The sequence below is a fragment of the Equus asinus genome, chromosome 25 (genome assembly GCF_041296235.1).
Source record: "Equus asinus isolate D_3611 breed Donkey chromosome 25, EquAss-T2T_v2, whole genome shotgun sequence".
Lineage (NCBI taxonomy): Eukaryota > Metazoa > Chordata > Mammalia > Perissodactyla > Equidae > Equus > Equus asinus.
Window position 1 is genome coordinate 12,083,415 of NC_091814.1, and position 13,030 is coordinate 12,096,444.

Consider the following 13,030-nt stretch of genomic DNA (forward strand, 5'->3'; position numbering starts at 1 on the left):
AAAATATTACGAATGCTTTCAGGTCGAAACGACTTCAGGAAAGCACAACAGCTGCCTGCAGGCCGATGGCTCTCAGTGATCCCATAGCGTTTGTAGCGTTTGGCACCCTGCGTTGTGCCTGCAGCAACTTTGGTTCCAATCCGAGTCACGGGGGTATCCGGTCACCTTATGCCGCCGAGAGTTAAAAAAATCTCTGCATCACCCTCGCTCTTCACTTGCGGGCAGAGAGCAGTTACCTGTCAGGCTCCGCAGCTCTCTGCGCGGAGAAAAACAGAAAGGAAACCCCACGGCGCGCCCACCATGAGTGTTCATGAGAAACGCTGAACTTGCTCCAAGTCTGAACAGGCACGGGACCTCTCCCAAAAGGTGCCACCTTGTACTGGCGTCTTTCCACTTCCACACCCATTTTTCTGGTTGAGGTATTTCAAACATCAGTGGGGCCTTTTTAGACCAAATGACATGAAATGACAGTTCGCACTCCAACTGGATACTTTAAATAAAATATAATAAATATCATATAATCGAAAGGATAACATCCCCCTCCCGCCAGTTTTCGCCTCAGGGTAAATGATGGAAGTGTTCTTCACATAAAGTGCACAAGCCTTAAGCACACAGCCCGGTGAATTTCCATAAGGGTAAACATTACCTAGGTCAAATTACAGAAAATTCCCATCCGTCCAAAAATTTAAAGCTCCTTTCCAGTCAATCTTCACACCACCCCCACTTGGGCAAATCACTGTTCTCATTTCTGTCTCCATAGATTAGTTTTGCCTGTTCTTGAACTTCCCGTAAATGAATATGCTTTTTTGCCTGGCTGCTGCTGCTTCTTTTTTTCTTTCAGGCAACATAATGCTTTTGAGACGCATCCATTTTGTGGTATGTATCAGTAGACGATTTTGGTATTTCTGATGAGTGTTATTCCAACGTGTGAATACACTACAGTTGAAGGACAAATTGGGATATTTTGGTTGTGATCCAATACTATTTTCTTTATTTTGTTGCCTAAATTGTTCCAGTTTCGGCCACTGTGAGCTCATTGAGTTGGCTTGTCTGTCCCGTCGGCATACCCCCATCATCACGGAGGGTTTCTTTTGTTGGTTGAGTTTGGTTTTCTTCTTTATGACTTTCTGGCACTGCAAAAGCTCCAGGCTCAGGCTCATCTTGTGTATTTCCTGCCCCAGTCTTAGATGCAGCCACTTTTCCAAAGAGCCCTGATTCCTTTTATTGGTGGCTTGATTTTTTTTTTTTTTTAAGATTGGCACCTGAACTAACATCTGTTGCCAATCTTTTCTTTTTCGTCTCCTTCTCCTCCCCAAAGCCTCCCCCAACCCCCGTACATAGTTGTATATTCTAGCTGCAGGTCCTGCCAGTAGTGGGTGGCTTGACTTTTTATCATTGGTGTCTAAAAGTTTTATATTCAGAATTTGAGTCGTGTTAGATAAATGTATTGCAAATAACTTCTCCCAGTCTGATTTGCCTTTTCACTTTCTTATCATGATTTTTTTTATGAGCATAAGGTTTTTTTTTTATTTTTATGAAATCCAATTTATCTATAGAGTCTTTTGATTTATCGTTAAGGCTTTGGTGTTCTATGAGAAATCTCTCCAACCCCAGGATCATGAATATATTATCCTGCATTTAATTCTAGGAGCTTTGGATATTTAATTTCCACTTTTAAATCTATGGCTCATCTCAGATTCCTCTCCTGAACACAGCAGGCTTGAGGATGCTAAACACTAGAGAATCATGGTGTACTCACCAACAGTATGACTTCCCCAAGAGGTCATGATATTTCCTGCTCTGCTGTAGTGCTTTCCTCCCTTGTCCCTGTCTCCTCCCCTCAACCCCTGGGCCAGAGAACTGTTGGAAGCATTGGTACATGGAATCCAATGGCTTTCCTTCCTAACTGCCATCCAGGCATCAGGAAGCTTCAACTCTGCCACTACCACTACCTCTCACACCTACCAAACTGGTGACTACAAACTAGAACATGACTGCCAACCAAAAGTGTCTCTAAACACTCATGGCTCCATAACCTTATTTGCCCCCAGCAACAGCAGTGGGGAGGTGTCCTCTGCTCACTTCTGCCAACTCTCTTGTGTGCATCTCATTTCTATCCAGAACCCAACCTGCAAGGGAATCTGAGAAGTATAACTTTTACTTTTCCAAGCCCTTCAACTAGGAGGAGGATGGAATGGATTTTGAGTGAGCCAACCCACAGTTAGAGGTATTTTTAATATCCCCAGAAGAGTACTGCACAGTTTTCAAAGACATACCTTTTTGTAAATATGCAGGGAGAAGATGGGATAAAAGAACATATACTAAACGCCTTACAGTGTGTGTTTCTGGAAGTAGAAAAGGGAAAGGAGTGGGATAAACAGAGAAAATAATGAAAGACAGTAAGAGCCTGGCTCAGAGCAGCCACCATAGAGTGTCCCGCAGTCAGGAGCATGATCATCTTCATCCTTTGCACCCGGGATCTAAGAAAATATATTGACTGATCAGTGAGAGGGAATTCCAAAACTGCTACAGGAAAACAGACAATTTATCCAAGCAGACCAGCGTACTAACAAAGGCAAGAAGAAACTTTTTCAAGAAACCCAGCAGAGAGAAACCACACAAGGAAGCAGTAGAAATGAGACTATGTCAGGAATCCCCAACACGCTAATATCTGCTTATTACAGTGGATCTAATCTTCTCACCTTGTAAATAAAACTAAATTCCAGATGTGGGGGTTTATTACACAGAAAAGGGTTAAATATTAAGAGCACTACAAATCTGTACCAGACTAATTGTCCACAACAAGAATGAAAGAGTGAAAACACGAATATCAGACAAAGGTAAACAGCTAAAGAAAACTTTAAAGGAGAGGAGCAAAATCCTTGCAACTACCTAGAATCTCATTTTACTGTTTTTCCCTGACCTGGCCTCCTTGGGTGGCTGCAGAGGGTGTGGTGAGGGGAAGAGATCTGGGAGTGAAATTTCCATTTATTCACTTTTATATAGGTCTCTGTAAGGCCTAAGAATTCAAAAGCAAGATTCGACCCTTGGCTTTTTCCAGGGACTCGAAAGAGGCATACAAAGGAGAGAAACTCAGTGATCATCCAGATCTTCTGGAGTCACTGAGACACATCCCCACTAGTCCAGCCTCCTGAACTGTCACTAGGTCGTGGGTGCCTGTTTGGGGAAAAGAACTGGTGTTTCTGTCCAGGTTGAGAGGAAAGCGTTTGGGACGCACCAAGCAATGGGAGGGCAAAGAGAATGTGTCAGCAACTGAGGGAATGAACTTTCCATCGGTACACGCTAGATATGGACCAGAGACAAGAAACTGGATGAATTTCTGATATTTTTCTACAGAGATAGTTTATGCAGTTGTCAAGAGCCTACTTCAAAATTAGGCTTTTTCAAATCTGGTATTTGGATTTGAGTGTCAAAACCTGAGTGCTGCCTGACATAAACCTCCTACGTGAGCCTTTGCTCTGGGTGTCCTTTTTGTTCATTGATTATATCTTCCAAAAAGAACACTGAGAACATCTATTTTGGAACCATTTTATCCAAGTTTTTCCAGTGACTCTTTCTGATCTGAGCTAGTGTGCCAAGCTGCTGGGAAGCACTGGTGTCTCAGTGGTAGTGTTCTCGCCTCCCATGCTGGAGATCCAGATTCAATTCCCGGCACAATGCAGTGTGTACAACAATCTTACTCTGAACACTCTATTGCTCAGGCAGTTTAGGTGGTTTCAAGGTTCTGACCTCCAGGAACAGCCTCGAGATAAATTGGGGAAAATAGGGACTAAAACTTCTCAGGTTACTCCCAAGCAGAAGACATCAAGGCACTTGCGTGTACAGGGACTTTGCAGAGACTATGTTTTTGAAGTGGTGTGACTGATGGGTCTCTGCGGTTTTGCATATGTGGGCCTAAAATCAGCGCTACTTTTATCCTTTCTCCTGTTGGAGCCCTGGAATCCAAAGAGTCATCTGGTCACAGATTTGCACCCTGGATCTTGGACAGACCCCTGGGCCGTGTCTCACTGTGGAGTGGGGATCAAGAAATGAAATTGCTGAAAATCCCCTGTGGAGAAGGAGTAGTGAGGGGCCCAGGGAAGGGAGAGACGTGTGGGGGAGAATCCACAGGGAGATGAGGGGAATTGGGTAGACCGGCCTCAAGCTTTCCAGGGGAGGTAGGACTCAGTCGTTTGCTGGTCTTGGTAAAGCTAAGGATGAGCTCCAAGTGGAGAGCAGCATGTACAAGAAAATCATTTTTAGCACCCCTGCTTGTTTTACACTCCACCAGGGAAATCTTCTGTTTAGGGGATCATTTGTATGTTTAAGAATAAGCAGCACTGAGGGGAGGCCGTGACAATCACTAGCTCTGGAGGTTTGGAGGAGGAGACTCTGGAAAACGAAGGCCCAGGGATCATCTGGTTTGTCCACACTGTTTTCATCAACTATTCTCCTCAGCAAAGCTTATGTGGGTCCCAGATATCAAATCGCAGCTGCCACATTGGCGGGTTGAGGAAGCGTCACTGCTAATTTCTTTCTCGAAGGGATAAGAAGTGACTGACCCAGAGCCATGAGAGGGAGATGGAAGAGCAGACTTAAAATGCTTCTCTCCATCTTGTCCTCTCTCTGCTACCTCTGAACCTCAATCTTCCACACACACCAGTTCCAAATGGCCTTCAATCCCTATGGAGGTTTATAACTGTTCGTAATTCCTGTAGGCCGGGTTTCCTTCTGGCTTCTAGTGTTGATTTGGGGGAGCTGGTCAGCAGCTCAAACTAGTTCAACATCCTGGATCATTTCTCTGCTCTTGGTATTAAGGTAAAGTCGGCCTCATAAAATGACTTAAGAAGTGTTCCCTTGGCTTCTATTTCCTGGAAGCGATTGTAGAGAACTGGTATCATTTCTTCCTTAAATGTTTGGTAGAATTCACCAGAGAAACCATCTAAGTCTGGTGCTTTGTCTCAGAAGGTTACTAATTGTTGACACAATTTATTTAATAGATATAGGCCTATTTAGATTATCAATTTCTCTTTGTGTGAATTGTGGTAAATTGTGTCTTTCAAGGATTTGGTCCATTTCATCTAAGTTATCAAATTTGTGAGCAGAGAGTTGTTGATAACATTCCTTTGTTATCGTTTAATGTCCATGAGATCAGTACTGAGGGTCCTTCTTTCAGTCCTGCTGTCAGTAATTTGTATCTTCTCTCTTTTTCTCTTGCTCAGCCAGCCTAGAGGTTTATCAATTTTATTGATCATTTCAAAGAACTAACTTTTGGTTTCACTGATTTTTCTCCCCATTAACTTCCTGTTTTCAATTTTGTTGATTTCTGCTCTAGTTTTCATTATTTCATTTCTTATACTTACTTTGGATTTAATTCATTCTTCTCTTTTGTTTCTTTACTCGTTTTCCTTTTTTGGAGTTTCCTAAAGTGGAAGCTTAGATTATTGACTTCAGATCTTTCTTCTTTGCTAACATATGCTTTCAGTGCCACGAACTTCTAAGCATTACTTTTGTTGCATGCCACACATTTTTATAAATTGTAATTTCATGTTCATTGAGCTCAAAATAATTAATTTCTCTTGAGAATTTTCTTTGACCCATGTGGCATTTGGAGTGTTGTATAATCTCCAAAGTTTGGAGTTCTCCCACTATCTTTCTGTTATTGATTTCAGGCTTAATTCCATTGTGACCTGAGAGCATGTATTGTATGATATCTCTTCTTCGAAATTTGTTGAGATGTGTTTTATGGTCCAGAACGTGGTCAATCTTGGTGAACATTCTGTGTAAGTTTGAAAAGAATGTGTATTCTGCTGTTGTAGGATGAAGTAACGTATAAATGTCTGGGCGATCCTGCTGATTGATGGTGCTATTCAACTCACTATATCCTCACTGATTTTCTGGCCATTGGCTTTGTCAATTACTGATAGATAGGTGTTGAAGTCTTCAACTACAATAATGAATTTATCTATTTCTCTTTGCAGTTCTATCACTTTTTGCCTCACATATTTTGATGTTCTGCTGTTAGGTGCCTGTTCATCAAATATTGTTACATCTTTTGGAGAGCTGACCCCTTTCTCATTGTGTAATGCCCCTCTTTATTCCTGATCATTTTTCTTGCTCTGATGTCTGCTCTGTCTGAAGTTAATATAACTAACACTCCAGTTTTCTTTTGATTAATATTAGCAGGGTATATCTTTCTCTACGTCTTTACTTTTAATTTATCTGTGTCTTTATATTTAAGGTGAGTTCCTTGTAATACGGTGTTGGAGGAGAGGTCTATGGATACCATGGACTGCCAGAAAGATGAGCACATGGATCCTAGGGCAAATTAATCCTCAAGTATTGCTGGAGGAAAACATGATAAAACCGAGGCTGTCCTACTTTGGGCACATCATGAGAAGGCAGGATTCTTTGTAAAAGACAATAATGCTGGGAAAAGAAGAAGGCAGCAGGAAAAGAGGAAGAGAAAATATGCTATGGATTCACTCCATGAAGGAAGCCATAGGCATGAGTCTACAGGAGCTGAGTAGGGCTGTTGAGGACAGCACATTAAGGACAATACTCATTCACAGAGTAGCCAGGAGTCGGAACTGACTTGTTGGCATGTAACACACACAAGTTTCATACAGGCAATGTATAGTTGGGTCTTGTTTTCCACTCTAATGGTCTCTGCTTTTTAAGAGACATCTTTTAGACCATTCACATTTGAAGTGGTGATTTATATATTTGGATCGATATCTACCATATTTCCAACTGTTTCTGTCGTGGGACAGAGAGGCAACTGACCTTAAAAGAATAACACCGGAATATCATAAACAACTTCATGCCAATAAAATCAATGACACGAAACAGACAATTTGTTGACAGACATAAACTACCAAAGCTTACTCAAGAAGAAATAGAAAAGAAAAATAGTCCTATATTTATTAAAGAGATTAGATTTGCTGTGAAAAGCTCTCCCAAAAAGAAAATTCCAGGGCCAGCTTATTTCGTTGGTGAAATCTATCAAACATGCAATGAATAAATAATAACAATTCTATGCAAACCCTTCCAAAACTAGAAGAAGAAGAAATACTTCCCAATTCATTCTTTGAGGCTGGCGTTTTGTTAATACCAAAGCACACAAAGGGATTACAAGAAAAGAAAACTAAAGATCAATATTCCTCATAAACATAGATGCAAAAGTTCTAAATGAAATTTTAGCAAATTGAACCCAACTATATATAAAAAGGATAATGGCTCATGTGTAACGGGGGTTTATCTCAAGAATGCAAGGTTGGTTTAACATTTAAAAATCAATCACATTCATTGATTGACATATTGAAAAACAAAAAAAAATTACATATCTATCATTATATATACATATATAATCATTTCAACAAATGCAGAAGAAGCAGTTGACAAATTACAACATCCACTCCTAATGAAAGTTTTCAGCAAACTAAGAAGACAAGGGAAATGCCTCAACCTGATAAAGGATATCTATGAAAAACCTACAGTTAATATGTTACTTAACTGTAAAAGACTAAATGCTATCTGTCTAAGATTAGGAAGAACACAGGGATGAATGCTGATTAACTACAAACACTCCATCATAACTGAAAGAAGAAATCTTCTATAACTTCCAGATCAGTTATATTTTCTTCCTTTGGTTTCTGAAAAATAAAATGAAACCAAAAAAAAAAAATCAAAACATGGGATCACTGGTACATAGTTGGACATTTCTTATAACACTTGCAGTAATGTGACTGGATATTAAAAGCTCTTGCTAGAAGCATGTGCAAAAGATAGTCTACTGTGAGCTAAACAATCAGCATATCTGTCTAAGGTCCATGAATCTGATGAAGCTGGATCCAGTCCCCTGCTGCGGTGTCACCACTGTTAGTTAAATCACCATCAAAATCATCAAGTAACCAGTTTTCCAGATGCTGGTTGCTAATATGGTCCTAATTTATTCTGGGGAATGTTGAAAGTCAACAGTGGTACAGTTAGAAGTGGAAACAAAACACAAAATAATAACAATAATAATAGCTTTCTCAGAGCTGTACTGTGTGACCAGCATAGTTACTCAGTCGTTCACCATGTAATAATTTATTTAGTCCACATAACAATCCTGAGATAGTATAGGTTATGAAGATCTCTAGTTGCAGAGAAGAACACAGAGGCACTGTCAGGTTGAGCCCTGTGATGGTGGGAGGCAGCACTCAGACCCAGGCAGTGTGCCTCAGAGCCCTTGCTCTTGGTCATTATGCTCAGTGGTAGCTGGGAAGACTTCACTAAGATTTGCATCCCCTCCAGCTTGCTCATCCTCCAAGATTTTAAAGAGAAAAAGAAGCTTAAAAGTAAGGCCTACAAAACACTCAGAACTGAGACTGCTGGGAAGATGGCTGCATAGGAGGACTCTGAACTCACCTCCTCCCACGGACTCAACAGACTTACAACTACTCTTGTAACAATTACCGCTGAGAGAGAACTGAAAACTATGTAAGAAGAACCCCCACAACAAGGGACAGTACTGACTGAGGTGGAAGGGACAGAAATTCCATTCTGCAGAAGAAAAAGCCACATTCTAGCTGTGGCACTTCATGACCAGGAGCAATCTTAATGTACAAAGCTTTTCCTTGAGGAGTGGGGGATCTGAGTGGAAGAGCTTTACCACAATAAGCAGCTTTTGGACTCAGCACAACTGAGACGAGTGTCATAATATCTTGCTTTGCTGGCTGTTAACAACAATGAGGAATACCTCCCCCCAAAATTATTGGACATAAAGGAAAGAAAAGCCTGCTCTTGAAGGGTCCACACACAAATTCACCCATTTCAGAAAGCAATGTAAAATCACCAGAAAGAAAGGGGCAGAGTCCTTTGGTGGAAAGAGATTTACTTGATAGGCTCTGGGCATGTCTTGGTGAGAGGCGAGACCTCCCCAGGACCACCTCCCCAGGAAATGAGTCATTGGTGGCAGCCATTGTTGTGACCTCATACAGGAATGCTGACACAGCTGCTGGAAGACCCCATTGGGGTTCTTCCCCTGGCCTGTTAGCACAATCCGTATCAAAGTGCCAAGGACATTTTTCACAGAAATAGAAAAAAAAAATCCTAAAATTTAAATAGACCCCATAAGACCCTGAATAGCCAAAGTAATCCTGAGAAAAAAGAACAAAGCTAGGGGCCGGCCCAGTGACATAGTGGTTAAGTTCCCATGCTCCACTTTGGCAGCTCAAGGTTTGCTGGTTCGGATCCTGGGCTGTGACCCGCACACCGGACCTATACATCACTCATCAAGCCAAGCTTGGCAGCATCCAACATAGAAGAAGTAGAAGGACTTACAATTAGGATATACAACTATGTACTGGGGCTTTGGGGAGAAAAAAAAACAAGAGAAAGATTGGAAACAGATGTTAGCTCAGGGCCGATCTTTCTCACCAAAACAAACAAAAAAAAACCCCAAAAAACAAAGGTAGAGGTCACAGTCCTTGATTTCAAAATATACTACAAAGCTATAGTAATCAAAACAGTATGATACTGGCACAAAAACAGACACACAGATCAATGGAACAAAACTGAGAGCCCAGAAATAAACCCACACATCTATGGACAGCTAATTTGTAGTAAGGGAGCCAAGAACATACCATAGAGAAAAGAAAGTCTCTTCAATAAATGATGTTGGGAAAACAGGACAGCCACATGCAAAAGAATGAAAGTAGGCCATTATCTTTCAGCATACACAAGAATTAAAGCAAAATGGATTAAAGATTTGAATGTAAGACCTGAAACCATAAAAATTATAGAAGAAAACATAAACAGTATGCTCTTCAACATTGGTCTTAGCAGCAGATTTTCAAGTCACATGTCTGACCAGGCAAGGGAAAAAAATAGAAAAAATAAACAAATGGGACTACATCAAACTAAAAAGCTTCTGCACAGCAAAGGAAACCACCAACAAAACAAAAGAAAACCTAACAATTAGGAGAAGATATTTTCAAATTATATATCTGATAAGGGGTTAAAATCCAAAATATATAAAGAACTCATACATCTCAACAACAACAAAACTAACAACCCAATTAAAAAATAGGCAAAAGATCTGAAGAGATGTTTTTCCAAAGATGGCCAGGAGGCACATGAAAAGATGTTCAACATCAATAATTATTAGGGAAATGCAAATCAAAACTACAATGAGATACCGCCTCACACCCATCAGAACGGCTGTAATTAACAAGAAAAGAAATAATAAGTCTTGGAGAGGATATGGAGAAAAGGGAACTCTGATACACTGGTGGTGGGAGTGCAAACTGGTCCAGCCACTATAAAAAACAGTATGGAGATTCCTCAAAAAATGAAGAATAGAGCAATCATAAGATCCAGCTATTCCACTGCTGGGTATTTATCCAAAGAACATGACAACGTGAATGCATGAAGATATATGCATCTCTATGTTCATTGTGGCATTATTCACAATAGCCAAGACTTTGAAGCAACCTAGGTGCCCATCAAGGGACGAATGGATAAAGAACATGTGGTACATATACAGAATGGAATACTACTCATTCATAAAAAAAAGATGAAATCTTGGCATTTGCGACAATGTGGATGGACCTTGACGGTATTACACTAAGTGAAATAAGTCAGAGGGAGAAAGTCAAACACTGTATGATCTTGCTCACTAATAGAAGATAAACCAATAACAAACAAACACATAGAGACACATTGGATTGGTGGTTACCAGAGGGGAAGGGGGGAGGGAGAAAGGGGTATTTAGGCATGTGTGTATAGTGATGGATGGTAACCAGCCTTTGAGTGGTGAACATGATGTAATCTATAAAGAAACTGAAATATAATTATGTACACCTGAAGTTTATATAAAGTTATAAACATATGTTACCTCAATAAACAATAAAAATTAAAAATAAAAACGTACTCAAGGCCAACTCCAGTGTCCTAGTGGTTAAGTTTCCACTTCAACAACTGGCTTGGGTTCTTGGCTGTGGACCTACATCACTGATAAAGGCCATGCTGTGCTGGCGGCCCACATATGAAGAAATAGAGGAAGACTGGCATAGACGTTAGCTCAGGGCGAATCTTCTTCAGGAAAAAAAAAAAAAAAAACCCACTCAGAACTAATTAGTGAAATAGAGAAGAAGAGGAGAATGAGCAAACAAAACCACTTAGTCTTCCCCAGAATCAAATTCCAGGCTCCAGGGATGATGCAATCACATCTCCTAACCAGAAGAGTTTATGTGCCTTGATTCTTCTTTTTTAATTTTTTTGAGGTGTGGTTGACATACAACATATATTAACTTCAGATGTACGACATAATGATCTGATACTGGTATATGTTGCAAAATGATCACCAGACATAGTTAGAGAATTTTTTCTTGTCATGAGAACTTTTAAGATCCACTCTTTTAGCAACTTTCAAATATGCAATATAGTGTTGTTAACCACAGTCACCATGTTGTACATTACATCTTTGTGACATTTATTTTGTAGCTAGGAGTTTGTACCTTTCAATTCCCTTCACCACTTCACCCACCTGCACTCCTCTGGCAACTGCCAATCTGTTCTCTGTATCTAAGAGCTTGGATTTGGGTTTTTGTTGTTGTTGTTTATTTGTTTTTAGATTTCACATGTAAGTGAGGTTATATCATATTTGTGTTTTTTGTCTGACTTATTTCACTTAGCAGAATGCCCTCAAAGTCCATCCATGTTGTTGGAAATGGCAAGATTTCATCACTTTTTCTGTCTGAATAATATTCCATTGTACATATATATCACATTTCCTTTAACCATCATCTGTCGATGGACACTAAGGTGGTTGCCTTATCTTGGCTATTGTAAATAAGACCTCAATTAATACAGGGTTGCATATATCTTTTTGATTTAGTGTTTTCATTATTTAAGATAAATACCCAGAAGCAGAATTCCTGGATCCTATGGGAGCTACAGTTTTAATTTTTTGAGGAAACTCCATACTGTTTTCCATAGTGGCTGCACCAATTTATGTTCCCACCAACAGTGCACAAGGGTTCTCTTCTCTCTACATCCTCAGCAACACTTGCTATTTCTTGTCTTTTTCATAATAGCTATTCTAACTGGTGTGAAGTGATAGCTCATTGTAATTTTGATTTGCATTTCCTTGATAATTAGTGATGTGGAGCATCTTTTCAAATACCTGCAGGCCATCCATATGCCCTTTTCAGAAAAATGTCTGTTCAGGTCCTCTGCCCATTTTTAAATCAGATTGTTTGTCTTTTTTTTGTTCAGTTTTTATATATTTTGGATATTAGCCCCTTATCAGAGATATGATTTGCAAATATTTTCTCCCATTCAGTAGGTTGCCTTCTCACTTTGTTGATGGTTTCCTTTGCTGTGCAGAAGTTTTTTAGTTTGATGTAGTCCCATCTGTTTATTTCTACTTTTGTTGCCTTTGCTTTAGGTGTTGAATCCAAAAAAATCATCTCTAAGACCGATGTCAAGGTCTTGATTTTTCTTAATGGTCTGAACAAGGGAGTTGCCGAGAGGGGCCCACAGGAGAAGGTGACAGTGCCTTGTGTTCAAAGTGCAGAGGGGACAGCTGAGTACTCCTGCCTTCTTGACTTACAGCAGGTGGGATCGTTCCTGGACTGACAGGGTGCGGGAGGGAGGTAGTACCGTCAAAATGAGTCCAAATCATGTTTTCCAAAGTTCATTAATGAACATAGCATTTTCACATTTAGTTATATCCATGTGCCTGTATCATTGGCTACCTAATACTTTCGTTGCATTGATTTACACTTTTATGTAGAAAATTCATTTTTAAAATTAACTGTGTATCACTACCACAACAGAAACACCAGGATGAACTGCCAAAGCAGGACACAACTATAAAATTAGACAAAAGGGAGAAAAAAACAGTGTTGTTAGAGTTAATAAGCAGAGTTCATGAGCTTCCACAAGCATTCCCTGAGGCCTGGGCAGCGGCAGCCTTTAGAGCAGCCTAGAGCAATGCTGCGGCTGCAGTGATCGATATAAGAAAATCCTCATTATGCCC